The 23,096-nt window shown below is 39.4% G+C and overlaps 1 pseudogene; it reads left to right on the top strand.

Annotated features, from left to right (window-relative positions):
- Nucleotides 1–2,279: 2,279 nt before the first annotated feature.
- LOC125777520 (uncharacterized) overlaps nucleotides 2,280–23,096 on the top strand; it is a 91,209-nt pseudogene continuing 70,392 nt past the window's right edge.

Below are 23,096 nucleotides of genomic sequence, written 5' to 3'. Positions count from 1 at the left end.
TGGGTAGACGTGGTCAAAAAGAGGAAACAGGTGGAAAAGAAAATTAAAACAAAACCGGATGCCATCATTATTACAAAGAAAGAAGGGGCGTCGTATGCAGATATTCTGCGAAAAATAAAAAGTGACAGCGGGCTCGAGAAGCTGGGTTCAAACGTAACCTATGTTCGAAAAACCCTTAAAGGAGACCTGCTTTTAGAATTGAAAAATGGAGTAGACACAAAAGCAGAATCCTTCCAAAGCGCCCTGGAGGGAGTGGTTGGAGAAATGGCTCTGATACAGCCCAAAACTCACAACGTTACGATTGTATGCAAAGATATGGACGAAATAACAACTCCCGAAGAAATCTGCGCAGCATTGAAAAGGGAGTGTGGAATTCAAAACCTGGAGATAACTAGTGTCAAATGTCTGCGAAAAACGCGTAGTGGCACACAAATAGCACTTGTATGCATGCACGCTCAAGATGCTAAGGCTGCACTCAAACTGGGAAAAATAAAAATTGGGTGGTTGGTCTGTCGCCTTCGAGAATTTTCGCCTGTCCCCAGATGCTATAAGTGTTTCCACCTGGGTCACATGGCGCGAAATTGCTGCAGCTCGACAGACAGATCTTCCCATTGTACACGCTGTGGAACCGCGGGACATTTAGCAAAGGCATGCACAAACTCCCCGAGCTGCATGCTCTGCAAAGGAGAGCACTCAGTATTGAGCACGACTTGCCCAAAGTATATCGAGATGATGAAGTCTCTAAATAAATGAGGATACTACAGCTAAACCTTAACCATTGTGCAGCGGCTCAGGATTTGCTAGAACAGACAGTCATAGAAGAGGACATTGATGTCGCTATACTAAGTGAACAATACTCCCAGCGTCCGGAAAGCACATGGATTGCAGACAAATCTGGTAAGGCAGCAATATGGTCCTGCAAAGGCCAACCGTTCAAGACCAGCTCCAGAGACGCTCATAACTGTTTCACATGGGCCAATATACAAGGGATATATCTTGTAAGTTGCTATGCTCGTCCCAGCGCAGCTGTTACAGAATTTGAAGACTTCCTCTTACGGCTCTCTTTAGAAATCAGAGGCAAAACTCCAATTGTAATAGCCGGGGATTTTAACGCATGGTCGACTGCATGGGGCAGCAGATACACAAACCATCGCGGGCGCCTAGTCCAAGAATTTCTAAGTCAAACGAACCTAACAATAATAAACAGTGGAACGCGAAACACGTACCAAAAAGGAAACAAAGGATCCATAATCGACATTATGTTTGCAAACGATTCGCTGAGCAGGCACATTAAGTGGGAAGTGTCCGACATATACACAAACAGCGATCACATGGCAATTATAGCACAAATTTCCTACTCCCGAGAGCAGGAGCTTCTTAGCAGAAACCCCTCCCGAAGGCGAAGTTGGAAACAACAAGAGTTCGACCCAGACCTGTTTGACCTAGTCTGCAGTGCATCAAAGGCATCTGGTGACAGCGCCGCCCACTTGGTATCAGCAGTTCGAAAAGAACTCGTGGCAGCATGCGATGCAACAATGCGTAGAACGTCACATCACCACAAGCGGCGGCCTGTATATTGGTGGAATGATGAAATTTCCATGCTGAGAAAGCTTTGTCACTCAGCTAGACGGCGTCTACAGCGTAACTGGGGCGAAACGAACGAAAGTCGTCTTAGGGAGGAATTCAAAAGCAACAAGAGGCTCCTGAAATCGGCAATTACACGAAGCAAAAAATCGTGTTTTGAGAAGCTGTGTGAGGAATCAAACCTTGACAAAATATGTATGTCCAGATTTAAAAACAAGCAGCAGCAACCTAAAGATGCCTCTTTTATGGGAAAGGTCGTCAAAACACTATTCCCGAAACACGACCGGATTTCATATGCCAAACGACGAAAGGAAACTGTAGAGTCATCCCCATTAGTCACGGAAGACGAACTATTGGCAATAGCAAGGAAAATCAAAAACACCAAAGCGCCTGGGTTGGATGGGATACCCAACAGGGCCCTGAAGGAAGCTATAAGCTCAAAACCCCAACTGTTCGCTAAAAAGTACAACACGTGTATAAAGGAAGAGGTGTTCCCCGACGTATGGAAAATACAGCGATTGGTTCTGCTCCCAAAACCAAAGAAACCACCGGAAGAACTCTCATCGTACCGACCACTGTGTATGCTCGACACAATGGGTAAAGTGTACGAAAATATAATAAGAAACCGCCTGGAGTTAGCAATCCAGAAAGCCGGCGGATTATCAGAAGAGACGAGAAGTCGTTAATACTGCGAAATGTGCAGTAAGTGGCAAAAGTTGAAAAGGTGCCACAAAAGAGTACTGCGCGATGATTACCCTGGATGTTAAGAGTGTCTTCAACATGGCAAAATGGGCACCCATAATCACGCCCCTGAATACCTCATACACATTATAACGAGATATTTTACGGAAGGCTGATTTTTGATACGAACGAAGCTACCAAGAGCTACTCTATCTCGAGTGGAGTCTCCCAAGGCTCCGGATTAGGCCCACTATTATGGAACCTCATGTACGACGGGGTGCTAAAAAGACAGCAACCAACAGACGTGAAACTAATAGCGTATGCGGACGATCTCATGGTGGTAGCAGTAGCCAAACAATTAGCCGACCTAAGAAACAAATTCAATGAGTGCTTAAATGGTCTCCGCCATTGGTTCTCATCTGTGAGTCTGGAGCTGGCGGAGTAAAAAACTGAAGTTTTGCTGATAAGCACCAGGAAGGTAGAAGAACAAATAGAGCTCTCCATAGGGGAGTGCGAGATTACTTCGCAGCCGCAACTGAAGTATCTGGGAGTAAAATTAGATTCAAAATTAAAATTTAAAGAACACCTGGAGTATTCATACAGTAAAGCAAACAAAATGCTCAATGACTTTCATCATGAATAAAAGGACAACAATTCATCTCAAGAAATGTGGGGCTACGTCAAGTCTAAAGTCTACAGAAATAAGCAGCAACTATTCCAGCTAAGACAACATTTCCGAAGAAATTCGGGCTATTCCGAATGCTCGAAAAAGTTGCCCAAAATTGGACTTTCCGAATGGACCACCTAAGACGCAGATATCTGGAAGTAATATTGGATGCTAAATTAAAATTCAAAGAACACCTGGAGTATTCCTCCAGTAAAGCAAACAAAATTTACAACGCACTATCGAGAATGATGACCAACACAGGCTGTGTGCGTTCCAGCCGGCAATTCTTAATAGCGAAAGCAATGAGTTCCGTAATACTGTACGCAACACCAGTATGGATACAAGCAATGAATATAAAAGCGTATGCTAAACAAATAATTGCAGTGCATAGGCTTTCTACAATTGGAGTAATAAGTTCTTAATCTGACCCAAATACTTAGTGGGCATGGGTGCTTTAGAAGTTACCTTTTTAGATTCCAAAATGACATCAGTCCGAACTGTCCGACATGTACAGAGCATATAGAAGACTCTGAGCATGTATTTTTTAATTGCCCTCGATTTTCAAATACAAGGGAAAAACTAAAAACCACACTCGGTGGTAGTATTACGGTCGATAATTTAACGACACTCATGTGTCAGTCGACTGATAATTGGAAAGCTGTCAGCATCCATAATGACAAAACTGAGACTTTTTGAACAAGTTAGGCGACCGTCAGTCCGCACAATAGAGGAGACTTAAATGTCCTGTCCCTCCCACGAAGTAATACTTAATCGGTGGTTCCGTGGGAGAGTCCTGAGTTGGGAGTAGGTTAGGTTTAGCGGATTAAAGTTCCGCACTGCGGCTTTCGATGCTTCCCCCTACTACTTATAAAAAAAAAAAAAAAAAAAAAAAAAAAAAGATACATATGTAGTGTATTAAAACTGTTAAATAAAAAATGACATACAATCTAACATAGAAACCATCAAATTCAAGTATTTATAACAATATGCCACATCCACGCCAGATATAGTAGATACCCATGCAAAAAGCAGTTTCTATAAACAAAACTGGAATTTTAATTAAAATGTGTCAAAACTCTACATTTTGCATAATAAACATATAGAAATTATTAAACGGCTAGTGAATATTTAATTATTTTATTTTAGAAAAAATGTAGGCGTTGGAATATGTCCACTTACTCAAAGCCGTCACAAATCCAGAATCCGCGGAGTGAAGGAGTGAAAGTATCTGGTTTTTTTAAATTTGTTTGTTTTAAATTTTAAAGATTATTATTATTTCAGGTTGAAATAATATATTTAAGCTGATTCTTTAGGCAATCGAAAGCTACGGTTGGTTAAGATTAAATTACACTGGAAAGACAAAGTGCAGGTTTATTCATTTAAGGCGTCAACTGAGATACTTAATAATAATAATACCCAACGGTTACCCTCCTCCCGCCCAACCGCCGCGAGGGGCGCAATCCGCGAACGAGCGGAATTAGCCGAGTCATAAAAGGCAAGAGAGTTTTAAGCGTTGCGATCTTAAGCTGCTCAGCTACAGAAACAAAAATTTCAACAGCCAAAATTAAGAATTAAATTAAAGTTTATAATTTTACTTGTTAAGAGTAGCTAAAATAATTTTTTTAATTGTAAAAAGTGAGTCTGTTAAATCAAATGTGCTGGAATGAAAATTGAAATCATGACATATACGGCGGAATGGTTCGTTTAACTTAAAATTTGTTCTAGAAAATTTTAAAAGTAAGGGTCTAAACTGCCTGGTAGAGCGAGCGGGGACGTTAAAATTAATATCAGATAAGAGAGATGGGCTACAGACCGACCCATTCACGAGTTTTATAAGAAATATTATACCAAGCATCTCCCTACGACTAGCGAGTGTCGGGAGATTTATAAGTTTTAAACGGTTAGTGTAAGGGGGAAGATTTAAACTTGAATCCCAATTCAAATGATTTAAGGCAAAAAGTAAGAATTGTTTTTGAACGGACTCTAACTTATCCGAATGGACTTGGTAACTAGGGTTCCATACCACAGAAGCAAACTCTAATATAGGCCTCACCAGAGATGTAAAAAGAATTTTTGTGGTAAGCGGATCTCTAAATTCTTTAGACCAACGTTTAACAAAACTAAGAGCGCCTTTAGCTTTAAAAACCGTGGAAGATACGTGAAGATTAAAATTGAGTTTGGGGTCCATAGTTACTCCCAAATCAACAAAACTGCATACTTGCTCCAACCTAAAGTTTTGTATTGTGTATGAAGTTGGGTCTACAGATCTACGTGAAAAGCACATTGTTTTACATTTTTTAAGGTTCAATGGCATGTCATTTCTATCACACCAAGAAACTAGGTTGTTTAAGTCTGTTTGCAACTGGCATCTTTCGTTGTTTGAAGTATACGTTTTAAAAAGTTTTACATCCTCAGCATATAATAAGACTTTTGAAAACTTAACAACAGATGATATGTCATTAATAAATAACAAGAACAAAATTGGACCAAGATGGCTACCTTGTGGAACGCCTGAAGGAACATTGATTATGTCAGAAAAAGTATCGTTAAATAAGACTTGTTGAATTCTATTGCTAAGATAAGAAGCAACCCATTTTAGAAATATTGGTTGAAAACCGAGAAGATCAAGTTTATTCAAAAGAATTGAATGGTTTACTTTATCAAAAGCTTTACTGAAATCTGTGTATATAACATCAGTATTCTTATTCTCCCTAAAGCCAGCAGATACATGTGATACAAATTCAAGCAAGTTAGTTATAGTTGATTTCCCTTTACGAAAACCGTGCTGAGAACAAGAAATTAGTGGAGAGATCCGGAAGGTTATGTCGTCTGTTATAATTGCTTCAAAAAGTTTAGGTATTGCAGACAACTTTGCTATTCCCCTATAGTTTTCAATAGATGACCTAAATCCACTCCTATGTAAAGGAATTATAAATGACTTTTTCCATATGGATGGAAATAAGCCTTGCATAAGAGACGAGTTAAATAGTTTTGTTAGGGGTTGGTATATATACTTGGCACATTTCTTAAGAAAGCATGAGGGAATCATACCTGGGCCATAATTGCATGATTGTTCTAACATGTTCAACTGATATAAGACGTCTTCTTCGGAAATGGTAGGCGCATTAATGACAGAAATCGGACATAACTTGTGCTGATACGGAACATTTATTGGAGATTTTGGAGAGTAATTGGACTTAAAGAATTCAGCGAACATATTAGAAATGGTGTGATTGTCACTAGACATACTAGACTTATATTTCATAGCGGACGGAAAGTTAGAAATCCTGCGTTTGGAGTTGACGAAACCATAGAACAATTTTGGATTACGTATAATATTATTTTTTGCTTTATTTACATAACTAGCTGACCCCGCAGCCGTTGTCCTGCGTGAAATTATGTGTTTTGAAATGAAAAGGCAAAAATTCATATGTTTTCAGTATAACGCAGCTTGATAAACAACATTTTTGGTTTCTTTTCCGGTGCGTAAATGTACAGAGAAGATGGGTTTCCAAACTCGTCAGCACGCCACGTATATCTGGCTGTGTGAAAAACATAGCATTTCCAAATTTATACCACCCACTATACGACTATCCTGTTGATTGTCATCTCAAATTCAATTTTCACTCAAAAAAAAACCATAGCATTCTGCTCCTTATATTTGATAGGTGCGACATAATCATATTGCGAAACATCATAACGACAGATTCAACTTTGAGACGCAAATGATGCGGTAGCATACCAAGCCTCTTCAAAGAATTTAGAAATTACACTGGATAATTCATGGTGTCATCTTCATTGTCAAGACGATCGATCGATTTGTATGCCCGCAAGTCTCCCGGAATTTGACTTTGAATCTTGCAGTTTAAGTCAAGAGCATCGGTATTTTTGGCAGCTAACATTGCTCGTGCATTCAAGGAATCGTACTTACGATAATTTGGCCAATGTTTGTATAAATGTCCATCTTTCGTGAATTGGTAAACGGCATATGGAATTGATCTCAAACCACCGAAAGTATCAACCGGTATTGGCCCATTTCCAATTCTTAGCGTATACGATGTAAAATGTCTTCGGCAATGTAATTTTTGGCCAATCCTATAATTGACCCGGATTTGAAGGCTGATCATCGCGAAAAAAGTGTGCGAACTTCAGTGGCATTCGAAGTAGCTATTGCATCGTCCATCGTTTGATTCTAGTGATTATCATGTTCTACCAATTGTAATTACTGGCATGATTCTCAAAAAGTTGCACACACCGTACCATTCACAGTACGCAATGACTGAAATGAATTTTAACCGCGTAAATTAATCAATAGCAACTGAAGGTAGAAGCAATTGTCGTTTTTCGGGTAAATTGTGTAAATTCGTCCTAATGAATTAGTTGAGAACACACCTGGATGTCGATCTACTGATTGGCCTTGCTTTCTGCGTAAATATTTCTTCGACGATGGATTTTATTTATAATATCAAGACATTTCCGAATAGTGGAAGTTCTCACAAACGGTTCACTGACGAAAGTTGAGAATAAACTCGTAAATGTTAATTTTGTTGCGGGCGGTGTTTCCACTGGCTGTACTGTTTTCTCTGGGTTGAAATATACTCTTTGGCCATTCTCCAAATTAACTGCGAGACGCACAACAGTCGGAAAACGTTCATGAATTGCAAAAGTAAATATCCTACAAAGCGCTTTGTTGCAGTTCACGTATCGACCGTATCGTTCAAGACCAATAACCGCCATGTTGCTTCCTTTGGTGACGTATTTACAAACGTATTTTATCGATTACACCAAACTGCAATATGCAACATTGACACGACTATTGAATGTGAATCAGACAACAGTGGCGAATATGGTACGATCATGTGTTGTCAACTTCGATACTAAGGCCTCTAAATTGAATGCTAAATGTTTTGCCATTGTCGTGTGGTGAGCGACGCCGATAGAGTGGATATCCATCATTTCTAGTTTGTGTTTCCGAAAGAAAAGTACGTGGATACTGTTTCGTGCATTTATTGACATGAATCTTATTGGTTTTCATCACTTCGTATAATACTGGATCTTTCTTTGCATCAGGAATTGCCGCATGATTGAATGATTTCATCAATTTGATCTGGTGTAATCACCTTCCACCATCCAAAGAAGAATGTGTGCGTGCGGCAAACCTCTCTTTTGCCACTCAACAGGGTACATCTAGCATCTAACAGCACCATATATGCGTTGCTTCAAGATAATGTCCATCGAAGCTGTTGCTTGAAAAGTCTTGCTGTGACATCGTGACGATCGCTTTCTGATTGATCGCGACCCATAATACCGTACGAATGTCATCGCATCCTGGGAGCACTCGTTCATGTGCCTTGGGCTGCTAATGTGTTGATGCCAAAAAGAACGCCGACCGATATTAGCGCGACCTCTTCATGGCATCGTGACAAATTTCAATCTATAATTGATCACTTTGTGTGAAAAACACATAACATTTTCACTGTATAATTTTAAAAAATTTTTGAAGCAAACGCCAAATTTGAAAGATTTAAATAATTGAAAAACAAAACAAAAAAATTGAATAAAAAATTTGTATGGAAAAAATTAACTTTTTGGAATTGTTCAATTTTCTGACTTTTCCTCATGAATGACATACAGGTTTTTTTATTTCTAAACCTTCCTCAATACACGCAGAACATTCTCTGCAAATTTCATCAAGATGGGTTCAGTCGTTCCCTTAGCGTTGCTAATAAACAAACATCCATTCGTTTCTATGGGAAAAAGAAAAGGGCCGCTTTTAGGGGTTTTCCGGCAATTTTTCGAGTTTTTTTCTCCGCATAAACCATCCCTGAACCTCAACGAACATTTTAAAAAAAGAATTATCAAATTTGGTTCAGTCGTAAGAAAGTGATGCGCGTACATACATTTTGGCGATTCATTTTTATTTATATGTACATTAATAGTTATTACTATTGTCATTAATTACAGGGTTTGTCCGAAAAGTAATAGAACTGATTTTCTTCCGCCGCGAATGTACTTCGGAGCGTGAAAGTTCTCAAGAGACTCAAACGAAGATCAATCGGGTCATCTTTGGTGCGGAAGCACGCCCTGCAGCCCAGATGTGGCCCCCCGGACTTTCTTTTGTTTCCTTGCCTGAAAAGGCATTTGAAAGGCAAGCATTTTGGGCCGACAAAGGAGATCCAAGCAGCATGCACCTCGGCACCCAAGGGTATTCCAGAGAATGCCTGACGTGACTCGCTCAATGCTTGAAAATCGCGCAGGAAGCACTGCATCGACGCAGAAAGAGCCTATTTTGAAAGTTTTTAAAAAATTGTAAAGATTAGTTCAATAGACCTACAACTTTTCGGAAAACCCCTGTCAGATCATAAAGCTTCTAGTCCAAGCCTTTGTGATAATAATGACATCTGCATTCTGCATTATTTTTGATGTAAATATCATTTGTATCTTCCTTCAGCAAATTGCTACCTCTGCATGCAAATATTATAACTCAGTTGCACATAAGATATTGCCGTTCCATTAATTATGATTCCACATGTAAATATGCATGTAAGTGGATCAGCGTAATTGGCGCGCCTGCATAAAGCGGCATTTATGCTGCTAAAGGATAAGATCACCCGACGAGCAGTTGCATATACATTCGGACAAGGCATTTAAAATAAAGATATAACAAGTGAAAGAAGAAGAAGATGTATAAGCACAGGTAATCATTATATAACAGTTAATATATATTGCGTCGTCCTGCTTGTTCACGCGGACAAAAGCGTCTTGTGAAGCCGTGGATAACCTCTGCCAGCTGTATCTTCGCATACTTTACCGCTACCTTTGCGTTAACTGTGTTGCTCACACACCGACCAATCGAGATATGTATCACTTACATCCGCAAGCACAAAGTTGATTGGCAGATAAAGGGTGATTTTTTAAGAGCTTGATAACTTTTTTAAAAAAAAAAAAACGCATAAAATTTGCAAAATCTCATCGGTTCTTTATTTGAAACGTTAGATTGGTTCATGACATTTACTTTTGAAGATAATTTCATTTAAATGTTGACCGCGGCTGCGTCTTAGGTGGTCCATTCGGAAAGTCCAATTTTGGGCAACTTTTTCGAGCATTTCGGCCGGAATAGCCCGAATTTCTTCGGAAATGTTGTCTTCCAAAGCTGGAATAGTTGCTGGCTTATTTCTGTAGACTTTAGACTTGACGTAGCCCCACAAAAAATAGTCTAAAGGCGTTAAATCGCATGATCTTGGTGGCCAACTTACGGGTCCATTTCTTGAGATGAATTGTTGTCCGAATTTTTCCCTCAAAATGGCCATAGAATCGCGAGCTGTGTGGCATGTAGCGCCATCTTGTTGAAACCACATGTCAACCAAGTTCAGTTCTTCCATTTTTGGCAACAAAAAGTTTGTTAGCATCGAACGATAGCGATCGCCATTCACCGTAACGTTGCGTCCAACAGCATCTTTGAAAAAATACGGTCCAATGATTCCACCAGCGTACAAACCACACCAAACAGTGCATTTTTCGGGATGCATGGGCAGTTCTTGAACGGCTTCTGGTTGCTCTTCACCCCAAATGCGGCAATTTTGCTTATTTACGTAGCCATTCAACCAGAAATGAGCCTCATCGCTGAACAAAATTTGTCGCGAAACACATTTCGAACCGAACACTGATTTTGGTAATAAAATTCAATGATTTGCAAGCGTTGCTCGTTAGTAAGTCTATTCATGATGAAATGTCAAAGCATACTGAGCATCTTTTCTTTTGACACCATGTCTGAAATCCCACACCGACCAATCGAAATATGCATGAAAATCCTAACCTCAAAAAAATCACCCGTTATATGTAATTGCTTGCATTACGTTTTTGTCATGCAGCGACCGTCCGATAGTCGCCCAGTAAACAATTGCGTAAATGTTTCGTAAATCTGCGTGCATCAGCAATGGAGTTTTTGGTTTGTGTAGAGACCACTGAAGCTACATTATAATTTAGTTTTAAAAGCTTAACTAATATGTGAAAGGTCAATTGATAAAAATTAACTTGACATTATATGCAATATACTACCTTATGGTTTGTACCTCATTAAATCCACGGGCAATCACGGGATTGGCTAAATCGACTAGATTTAATAATATTTCGCCCTATAAAAATGACACTATTTAATCTTGTCACAGAGAAGATTTGCAGCAAATCTACTCGAAATCCCCCTGTTTGGCTCAGAACTAGTGCCACCTATTTGTCAGTAAGCAAATCTATTCCATTATCGCAGCTGATTTACAGAAAGACAAAAAATGTAAACAAACCAACGAATTAAAAGCAATGAAACTGAATTCCATCAATCAATAAATAATAAATCAAAATATCTCTCCATTATTTCCAATAACTAGAAAATATTTAAAATAATAAGACTTTTGTTAGAAGATATGACAACAATGTTTTCTTTTAATAAATATTAAACCATGTATATTTTTACTGTCAAATGCAGCTGTTATATAAATCTGTAACGGTGAATAGAATTAGGAGTTATATGCAGTTAAGGATTTCAAAAACTTAATTTTCTTACTTTACTTTCTTAATGTACTCATGTTTATTTAAGAATACACATAGAAAATTGCATATCATTCTGTTTAATACATATATTCAAAATTACACCCAAATTTGAAGTTCAAAGTCGGCTGAAACCGATTAGTCTCAAATTTTAGCACGAACTTCTTCTTAAGTATAGTTTTTTAGTACTTAATGGAAAAATTTGAGTCACCAATAAAGATTTTTTTTTATAAAAGAAATTTTGGGCAAAATTCGATTTAGTGGTCACCGAAACGTCTTCCTTGAGAGGAGCTCCCGGAAATCGGCTGTTATTTCTTACCAAATAAATATTTTTATTAAGACGTTATCTTAAATACAAATAATATATTTCATAGATCAATAAATTTAAAAGTTTTCTTAGGAAAAATTATGTAAAATTCGCTCTTTCCGACCTTCTAATTGTATATAACTTTTTAAATGTAACATAATTCCTTGAGCGGACCATGGCATAAGGGTAACAATGAAATTTAATTTTTTTTGAATACGAAATATTTTAATCATTACTTTTTTGTTATTAAAAAAATCCATTAACTTTGGTCCGATTGTGTTTGTAGATAACTTAATTAAAAAGTGAAAACTCAAGGAAATAGTACTTTTTTTAGATAAAATTCCATTCTGAGATAAAACCTTTACAAGTTAAATTGTTTAAAAACATATCCTAGAAGTTAGAGATAGCCAAAAATGAAAAAGCTACAAAGGGGTTAATAATTTAAGAGCTCAGAAGAACTTTGCTTCGAGGTGAAAAGGGTTAAAGGTAATTTAAGTAACAAGCAAACTGAACAGGTATGGAAAAAAATAATTCATATTGCAATTAGATTTAAAGCTTTAAAATTTTTAAATCAGTTATCAGACTATTATTCAGCTTGCATATGCATATACGAATATTTCAATACTGACTTGCTTGTAAAGCTCACACAAGTACACAAGTACGAGTATGCATGGGTGAAGAATTTACAATGAATGCCCGTCGCTGGCAACGCATGTATGCTCGTACATACATATGTACATGTCCATGCATTTTGTTTGGATTATAACACTCACCTGGCAAGTTCAATGACTTGACGCCTGCAGCTTCCTTCCGGCTTTACTGCATGGTCTACCTCACTCTCCACCAGACCTCTTGTACTGTCTGCTTGGCTAAAAAATGTGAATAGAAGCAACCAAAAAAAGGAGAAAAAATAATAAAATCATAGGTGAGTAACCACCCCAACAAAACCAGTGTCATATCAGGCATCGGCACATAAACAAAAAACAAACATACACATTCTCAGAGCGCCCATTACGTGAAGCGATTTGTTTATATTCACACTTCTATGAAAAAAGCTTTCTAAAACAATACGAGTATAACCATACATACACATACGTATGTTCGCCGTCCAATAATTCAAGAATTTGATCCTCGCTATATTCCACGCGTAGTTGAAATTGATGGAGGATTAGGTTATGTTTTAACTGAAATGGTGTTGGTTCACTCCATAAGATTGATGGAATTTTAAACAAAGAGAAATACGCCGACATCTTAAAAAATGTCATGTTGTCATGGGCTGAGGAAAATTTGCCTGTTAAAAGGAAGATAACAATTCAAAGCATACGTCTAAGTTGACACAAAAGTTTTTTAATGAAAATTCTATCAATGATTGGGAGTGGGAATCCTCTAGCCCAGACTTAAACTCTAAAGAACATCTCTGGATGATGTTAAAAGAGCAATATACACCAAAATATCCCAAATATGTATGTTCTTTTTGATGAAATTAGAACGGCATGGCAAGTTACACCATTGGTGCGCGGTCAGAGTCTTATAATGTAAATTCGGAATCGAATACTAACTAAAAGTAAACAAGTTTTTGTGATATCATTATTTTTTTTTTATCAAATATTTTCATTTATAATTAGTTGTCGCACTCAAATCGTTGATTCTACGAATTTTAAACGAAATTTTTACTATTAGAGTTTAAGTTCAACATAGGTTTTAATAAAATTAGTGAAAATACAATAAATATACGTGACTTATTGGAAAATAAAAGCATTTACTTCAAAATATTTGCCGTTTCTAATTAGCCACAGCTGTATATATGTTTACTAGGGTGTCCGTTATTTCCCATGTTAATTTTTTTTTGGCAACACTAGCTAAAATTTCAGTTTTTGTTATTCATTTCAATTCAAACCTTATCCCATGTTTATAATATGACGCTTTTTGATATCCTACATTAGGCAAGTAAATTGAACACTTAGGTAAACGACATTGTTACAAAAAAATTGTCCACTATGCAACACAAATTTTAAGATTTTTTTCTTAAAAATATTTCTTAAACACTAGAAAGACGGCAGCTTAGTTATACCTATATTGCCTGAAAGCAGTCAAAATTACAGTCCTTCGACAATGTAGATATAACATATATACATATATATTGGAATGAAGGAGAGGCAAAAACAATTGTTAATTAATTTATTTATATGTTTTTAAAAAAAAAATCACAAAATTATTAAAAAAAAAATTATTATTTAAATCACTACTTTTTTATTTGAAATTCGAAAGCAGTCAAACTGACTTGCTTAGGCAATCTACTGTTAAGAGTTATAACATGAGCATTCATACCAGCGATTTATACGTTTTGCGTTACTCATACGGCATGGTGTATTGTATACTTGATGTATGAACTTTACTGCATACGTGTTATAAAAAAACCTTTGTATGCAAAAAATGATCTTAATATTTTTTGTAGAGCGGAAAATTTTGTATTAGAGTACCACCTTTCCAAAGTTGTAGATTTATTTGCTTTGCAGATAAAAAAATTATGACAAAAGAACAAATAATCCCATATAAAAAATATTAAAATGATTTAGACAAGGTCGCACATGCGTTTGCAAACACCTTACTATTTAAGAGAGAACGGGCACCTTAATGTACATATATATGTCCTTAGTATATAAGTAGTTTGAGTTATACATCCTGTACATATACTTAAGGGTTATATTGTGCCACATAATTACTTATACATATGCTGTATAAATCTACCATATCATTATATATACTATATGTTTAGAAATACCAATATATGCTTAGATATATATAAGTATATATATATATAAGAGCTTGACCCCGCATAACTCTTTGACAATGTCTGAAATCCACGTGATCTGTCAAATACTAATGCATGAAAATCCTAACCTCAAAAAATCACCCGTTTATATATATACTAGCTGACCCCGCAGCCGCTTTCCTGCGTGAAATTATTCTAAACCTTCACCGATCCACAGCGAGCAACCTCTGAAATTTTCATCAAGATTGGCTCTGCAGTTCTCTCAGCGTTACTAATAAACAAACATTCATTCGTTTGTATAGAAAAAAAGAAAGGGCTGTTTTTAGGGATTTTCCGGCAATTATTCGAATTTTTGTTGCCGTAAAAACTATCATTAAACCTCCGCGAACATTTAGAAAAAATAATTGGCCAAATTGGTCCAGGCGTTGTTGAGTTATGCGCTTACCAGCATATTTTGTGATTCATTTTTATATACGAGTATAAGACTAGCTGACTCCGCAGCCGTTTTCCTGCGTGAAATTATGTGTTTTGAAAAGAAAAAAGACAAAAAATCATATTGCGTTGATAATCATTCATTTGCGATTTTTCTACATTTTTTTTTTTTTCAATGTAGCGCAGCTTGATAAAGAACATTTTTTGGTTTCTGTCCCAGTGCGTAAATGTACAGAGAAGATAGTTTTCCAACTCGTGAGCACGCCACGTATTTTTGGCCGTGTGAAAAACATAGCAGTTCCAAATTTATGTCACACATTTCTAGCGACTATCCTTGTGTCCTGATGATTGTCATCTCAAATGCAATTTTTACTGGAAACGGAATCCGCTTGAATTGAAATGGCAAATCGATAGAACTCAAAGGAATTCGTAGAATCAAGCATTCTGCCCCCTTGTATTCGATAGGTGCATCACAATCAGTCGGGTTCCATTACACAGTTTCGATGCATGAAGATTGGGAAACATAATGATGACAGATCCAACTTTGAGACGCAAATGATGCGGCGGTATACAAAGCCTCTCCAAAGAATTTAGAAATTCCATTGGATAACTCACGTCGTCGTCTTCAATGTCAAGACGATCGATCGATTTGTATGAGCGCAAGTGGCCTGTGCCACATATGGAGCCCCTGTATGGTGGGAGGCAGCCACGACTGTCATGGGGTCTCAAAAACTCCTCTCAATACAGCGTTGTATGATGCTTGCTTGCTTGCCTGTATGTCGCACCGTCTCAACGGATGCGATGCAGGTTTTGTTAGGTGCACCCCCTCTTGACCTGATTGTCATACAGAGAGCTGTTGCATTCAGGTTAAGAAGGGGTTTGAGTGTGTCATTGCTGCGGAACGATTGGATTTCCGACGATGATGTGGAGAGGGAGGGATATCTAGGGAGCAAGAGGCTCCTAGATGATAGGGTTAGGTGTAGGTGGCAACAACGTTGGGACAATAGTCCTAACGGCCGAGTGACGTACGAGTACATTCGGGACGTGGGGTTCGTTGAGGATAACCCAGATTTTAGATTCTGTCTAAGTCTGGGCTTCTTGTTTACGGGACATGGGCCTCTGAATGCATTTTTGCATCAGATGGAGGATGGAGTCATATGTAGAAGTTCACGCAAGTGAGGAAAGTTCTCTGATCGCCATTCACTTGGGAGTGGCCAGAAACGATTCTTTTACATATGACTCAAGCAGCTCACGACTTCCGGTCTTTGACCAAGTATCCTCTGGGTAGCCTAAGAACATCCGTTTGAAGGCGAGCTAACGTGAGAAGGCGAAATATCCCCTACATAGGGTTGTGCGCTGGGTTTGGGACCCGCCACGTAAAAAAACAACCCCAGCGAATAGCAACAACCAGCCTCGGATGAGAGACCCCCCTTTTGATGACGACCATGGAAAACGAAATAAGGACTACGAATTGAGGGCATGCACCTGGAATGTCCGGTCCCTTAATTGGGAAGGTGCCGCTGCCCAGCTGGTTGATGTCCTCGTGAAAATAAAGGCTGACATCACCGCCGTCCAAGAAATGCGATGGACGGGACAAGGACAAAGACGAGTAGGTCCTTGTGGCATTTACTACAGTGGCCATATAAAGGAGCGCAAGTTTGGTGTTGGATTCGTGGTGGGAGAGAGACTCCGTCGCCGAGTACTATCATTCACTCCGGTGAATGAACGTCTAGCCACAATCCGCATCAAAGCGAGGTTCTTCAACATATCGCTGATTTGCGCCCACGCCCCGACGGAAGAGAAGGACGATGTGACCAAAGATGACTTTTATGAGCGCTTGGAGCTCGCTTATGAGAGCTGCCCCCGCCACGATGTCAAAATCGTGCTTGGCGACTTCAACGCCAGGGTGGGCAAAGAAGGTATCTTTGGCACTACGGTCGGTAAATTCAGCCTCCACGAGGAAACATCCCCAAATGGGTTGAGGCTGATCGACTTCGCCGGGGCCCGAAATATGGTTATCTGTAGTACTAGATTCCAGCATAAGAAGATTCATCAAGCTACCTGGCTGTCTCCGGATCGAAAAACTACCAACCAGATCGATCATGTTGTGATAGACGGAAGACACGTCTCCAGTGTTTTAGATGTGCGTGCGCTCCGAGGTCCTAACATCGACTCGGACCACTATCTTGTTGCAGCTAAGATTCGCACCCGCCTCTGTGCAGCAAAAAACGCACGCCAACAAACACAAGGAAGGTTCGACGTCGAGAAGCTGCAATCACAAGAGACAGCCGAGCGATTTTCTACTCGGTTTGCACTCCTGCTCTCTGAGAGCACTCGTCAACAACTCGGTATAAGGGAACTGTGGGACGGCATTTCAAACTCCTTACGTACAGCTGCAACCGAAACCATTGGTTTTCGGAAGGTGCAAAAGAACAGCTGGTACGACGAGGAGTGCCGTGTCGCAGCGGAGAGAAAACAGGCTGCCTACCTCGCAACGTTACGATCGACCACAACACGTGCGGGATGGGATAGATACCGAGAGTTGAAGAGGGAAGCGAGACGCATTTGTAGACAGAAAAAGAAAGAGGCCGAAATGCGTGAGTACGAAGAGCTTGATAAGCTGGCCGACAGGGGTAATGCTCGAAAATTCTACCAAAAGATGCGGCGGCTTACAGAAGGTTTCAAGACCGGAGCATACTCATGTAGAACCCCCCAAGGTGATCTAGTCACCGATGCCCAGAGCATACTTAAATTATGGAGGGAACACTTCTCCAGCCTGCTGAATGGCAGTGAACACACAACGCCAGGAGAAGACGAACCCGATTCCCCAATCGATGACGATGGAAAAGACGTTCCATTGCCCGACCAAGAAGAAGTTCGAATAGCAATTACCCGCCTGAAGAACAACAAAGCGGCGGGGGCGGATGGATTGCCAGCCGAGCTATTCAAACACGGCGGCGAAGAACTGATAAGGAGCATGCATCAGCTTCTTTGTAAAATATGGTCGGACGAAAGCATGCCAAACGATTGGAATTTAAGTGTGCTATGCCCAATCCATAAAAAAGAGACCCCACAATCTGCGCCAACTACCTTGCGATTAGCCTCCTTAATATCGCGTATAAGGTTCTATCGAGCATATTGTGTGAAAGATTAAAGCCCACCGTCAACAAACTGATTGGACCTTATCAGTGTGGCTTCAGACCTGGTAAATCAACAACCGACCAGATATTCACCATGCGCCAAATCTTGGAAAAGACCCGTGAAAGGAGAATCGACACACATCACCTCTTCGTCGATTTTAAAGCTGCTTTCGACAGTACGAAAAGGAGCTGCCTTTATGCCGCAATGTCTGAATTTGGTATCCCCGCAAAACTGATACGGCTGTGTAAACTGACATTGAGCGGGACCAAAAGCTCCGTCAGGATCGGGAAGGACCTCTCCGAGCCGTTCGATACCAAACGAGGTTTCAGACAAGGCGACTCCCTATCGTGCGATTTCTTCAATCTGCTGCTGGAGAAAATAGTTCGAGCTGCAGAACTTAATCGAGCAGGTACAATCTTTTATAAGAGTGTACAGCTGCTGGCGTATGCCGATGATATTGATATCATCGGTCTCAACACCCGCGCCGTTAGTTCTGCTTTCTCCAGACTGAACAAGGAAGCAACGCAAATGGGTCTGGCAGTGAACGAGGGCAAGACGAAATATCTCCTGTCATCAAACAAACAGTCGTCGCACTCGCGACTTGGCACTCACGTCACTGTTGACAGTCATAACTTTGAAGTTGTAGATAATTTCGTCTATCTTGGAACCAGCGTAAACACCACCAACAATGTCAGCTTTGAAATCCAACGCAGGATAACTCTTGCCAACAGGTGCTACTTCGGACTGAGTAGGCAATTGAGAAGCAAAGTCCTCTCTCGACAGACAAAAACCAAACTCTATAAGTCACTCATAATTCCCGTCCTGCTATATGGTGCAGAGGCCTGGACGATGTCAACAACAGATGAGTCGACGTTGCGAGTTTTCGAGAGAAAAGTTCTGCGAAAGATTTATGGTCCTTTGCGCGTTGGCCACGGCGAATATCGCATTCGATGGAACGATGAGCTGTACGAGATATACGACGACATTGACATAGTTCAGCGAATTAAAAGACAGCGGCTACGCTGGCTAGGTCATGTTGTCCGGATGGACGAAAACACTCCAGCTCTGAAAGTATTCGACGCTGTACCCGCCGGGGGAAGCAGAGGAAGAGGAAGACCTCCACTCCGTTGGAAGGACCAAGTGGAGAAGGACCTGGCTTCGCTTGGAATATCCAATTGGCGCCACGTAGCGAAGAGAAGAAACGACTGGCGCGCTGTTGTTGACTCGGCTATAATCGTGTAAGCGGTGTCTACGCCAGTAAAGAAGAAGAAGTCCGGAGCAGTATGGAAGCTCAACTGGTAGTAGTTTCGGCTACGAAGTCTGACCGGAGACTTAATTCTGGTACCACGGGGAGCAGGAGCCCTTGGAGGTAACTCCAACCTGCTCATGCGGACTGGCCCCTCGGGGAGTATCGTGGTGGTTGTGGTTGAAACCCAAATCGCGGGAAGAACTGACTTTGTCAGTTGAATGTGGAGTTGCATTGCAACCGGGTGCCGGACCCAAAGCACGGCAGAGGTTTTAGATGGGCCTCGAACCCTACCAAGGTGGTTAGTGTGTCCATTCCACACTGCCAATTGGTACTGAAAATGCTTAGCATTCTCAGGGCGCTGATCAACGCATTGATTTGATCCGCTGTGCTTTTGAGCGCCGTGGAGTAAGGTTGTCGTCAGCAGGTACCCACGTAAAACACACCGGACGTTGTATGAGCGCAAGTCTCCCGGAATTTGACTTTAAATCTTCCAGTTTAAGTCATCAACATCGGTATTTTTGGCAGCTGTCATTGCACGTGCACTTAAGAAACCGTAGTTACGATAATTTGACCAATGTTCTGATAAACATTTGTGATGAGTCGATCTTTCGTGAATCGATAAACGGCAGATGGAATTTATATCAAACCACCGGAAGTAGCAACCGGAATTGATCCCTTTCCAATTTTTAGCGAAGACGATGTAAATTGTCTTCGAGAATGCCATTTTTGTTCGTATCCCATATCAGACGCGAATTTGAAGGCATTTGCATTCAAGTAATTATCATTTTCCCGCAATTGTAATTGCTGGCTTGCTTCTCAACACACCATATCATTCACAGTACGCAATGACTCAAATGAAGGTGAACCGCGTAAGTACATTTATCAATAGCAACCGAAGGTCGAAACAATCGTCGTTTTTCGGGTAGATTGTGTAAATTCGTCATAATGCATTAGTTGGTAACACACTTGGATGTCCATCTACTACTTGCAATTGCTTTCTGCGTAATTATTTCTTCGACGATGCATTCTATGTATAATATCAAGGTATACAAGCGCTTTATTGCTTCCTTTGGTGACGTATTTACAAACGTATTTTACCGATTACACCAAACTGCAATATTCAACATTGATATGAGTTTAGAATATGAATTAGACAACAATTGTGAATATAGTACTATCCATATGTTGTCAACTTCGATATTCACTCATCTAAATTGGATGCTGAATGTTCTGCCATTGTTGTCTGGTGAGCAACGCCGATAGAGTGAATATCCATCATTTCTAGTTTGTGTTTCCGAAAGGAAAGCACGTGTATACTGTTTCGTGCATTTATTTCAAGTAGGATTGTGGTGTTCGCAAGGTCTATGCACCATATTGGTTTTCATCACTTCGTAGAATAATGGATCTTCCTCTGCATGAGGAATTTCCGCAGAAATGATTTGATCAATTTGATCTGGTGTAACCACCATCCAACATTCAAAGAAGAATGTGAGCGTGCGGCAAACCTCTCTTTTGCCACTCAACAGAGTACATCTAGTATATAACAACACCATATATACGTTGCTTCAAGATAAAGTCAATCGAATTTGTATGGAAAAAATTGACTTTTTGGAGTTGTCTAATTTTCGGACTTTTCCTCATGAAAAGCATATGTACATGTTTTTTTATTTCTAAACCTTCCCCAATCCACATAAAGGGTGATTTTTTAAGAGCTTGATAACTTTAAAAAAAAAAAAACGCATAAAATTTGCAAAATCTCATCGGTTCTTTATTTGAAACGTTAGATTGGTTCATGACATTTACTTTTTGAAGATAATTTCATTTAAATGTTGACCGCGGCTGCGTCTTAGGTGGTCCATTCGGAAAGTCCAATTTTGGGCAACTTTTTCGAGCATTTCGGCCGGAATAGCCCGAATTTCTTCGGAAATGTTGTCTTCCAAAGCTGGAATAGTTGCTGGCTTATTTCTGTAGACTTTAGACTTGACGTAGCCCCACAAAAAATAGTCTAAAGGCGTTAAATCGCATGATCTTGGTGGCCAACTTACGGGTCCATTTCTTGAGATGAATTGTTGTCCGAAGTTTTCCCTCAAAATGGCCATAGAATCGCGAGCTGTGTGGCATGTAGCGCCATCTTGTTGAAACCACATGTCAACCAAGTTCAGTTCTTCCATTTTTGGCAACAAAAAGTTTGTTAGCATCGAACGATAGCGATCGCCATTCACCGTAACGTTGCGTCCAACAGCATCTTTGAAAAAATACGGTCCAATGATTCCACCAGCGTACAAACCACACCAAACAGTGCATTTTTCGGGATGCATGGACAGTTCTTGAACGGCTTCTGGTTGCTCTTCACCCCAAATGCGGCAATTTTGCTTATTTACGTAGCCATTCAACCAGAAATGAGCCTCATCGCTGAACAAAACACATTTCGAACCGAACACTGATTTTGGTAATAAAATTCAATGATTTGCAAGCGTTGCTCGTTAGTAAGTCTATTCATGATGAAATGTCAAAGCATACTGAGCATCTTTCTCTTTGACACCATGTCTGAAATCCCACGTGATCTGTCAAATACTAATGCATGAAAATCCTAACCTCAAAAAAATCACCCGTTAGAACATTGTCTGAAAATTTCATCACGATTGGTTCAGTCGTTCCCTTAGCGTTAATAACACTGTGATAGTCAAAAAAAAAGACAAGACCAAATTCGACGGTTTCCCCCTTTTTTGGGTCCTACGAATCGAACTGCATCATTACTTTTTTGAGTTACAATCATGGTTTCATACAAAAATTTTTGTTGAAGTTTTTCATCAAAGTGGCCCATTTTAAGAGAAAGGCACATTTTTCTTCGGTCTCTAACTTTTTTAATGTTGACTTTTTTGGTAAACCTTCTTTGGCAAAGCTTCTCAGAATAAGTCCGTCTTTAAGTTCTTTTATGACTGTAAACCCCAAAATCAAGTTTTTTTGTGTCCTTATAGCCAATATGTCGAAAAAACTGAAATTTAATTCATCTTTTTTTATGTGTTTTCCCTCACGTTTCGTCAATATTTTAATTTACCCTTTGATACTTATACATTAAATGACATCTTGTAATAGTAAGAAACTTAAGCAAAGACAACATTCTGAGCAAACTAACCATTAGAAAAAAAACTTAACAAAATTTGTATTTTTTTAAAAAAGCTACACTAACTATGTTTGTGTGCTGTTTTATTTTTTTGTATCTTATAAGTGTTATCAATAAGTATCATAAATTTGTACACAATATTTAAATTAAATTTAATAAGACTCATCTATCAATGTCCAACACAAATCAGCAAGCAACGAGTCAAGCTTTTAACCACTGCACTGATAATAAATAACAACAAGTAACGTTTGGAAGAAACGTTAAATGCTTGCCTAAGAGTCAAAATTTAAGCATAGATTGCAGTAGTTAATTTGACTTTGACTTCGCGGAAAGAACGCTGTTTTAGTGCCTTGTAAATTAAGAAAATAAATTAAAATGAATAAGTGTCCAATTGGCCTATCGTTGTTCTGCTACGTATGTGGAAAATTTACAAGTCTTCGGGAACTGCCGGCATCTACGAGGAATATTTCGATTTGCCCGTTATAAGAGACATAGATTGGGTGCCAAATACCATTTGCACGCAATGCAACAACAACCTGCATAACTGGTCAAAAAGACTGTGCCTAAAAATGGGGTTCGGCATCCCAATGATTTGGA

Source organism: Bactrocera dorsalis, chromosome 3 (genome assembly GCF_023373825.1).
Source record: "Bactrocera dorsalis isolate Fly_Bdor chromosome 3, ASM2337382v1, whole genome shotgun sequence".
NCBI classification, from domain to species: Eukaryota; Metazoa; Arthropoda; class Insecta; order Diptera; family Tephritidae; genus Bactrocera; species Bactrocera dorsalis.
This window is presented reverse-complemented; position numbering and strand designations above follow the sequence as displayed.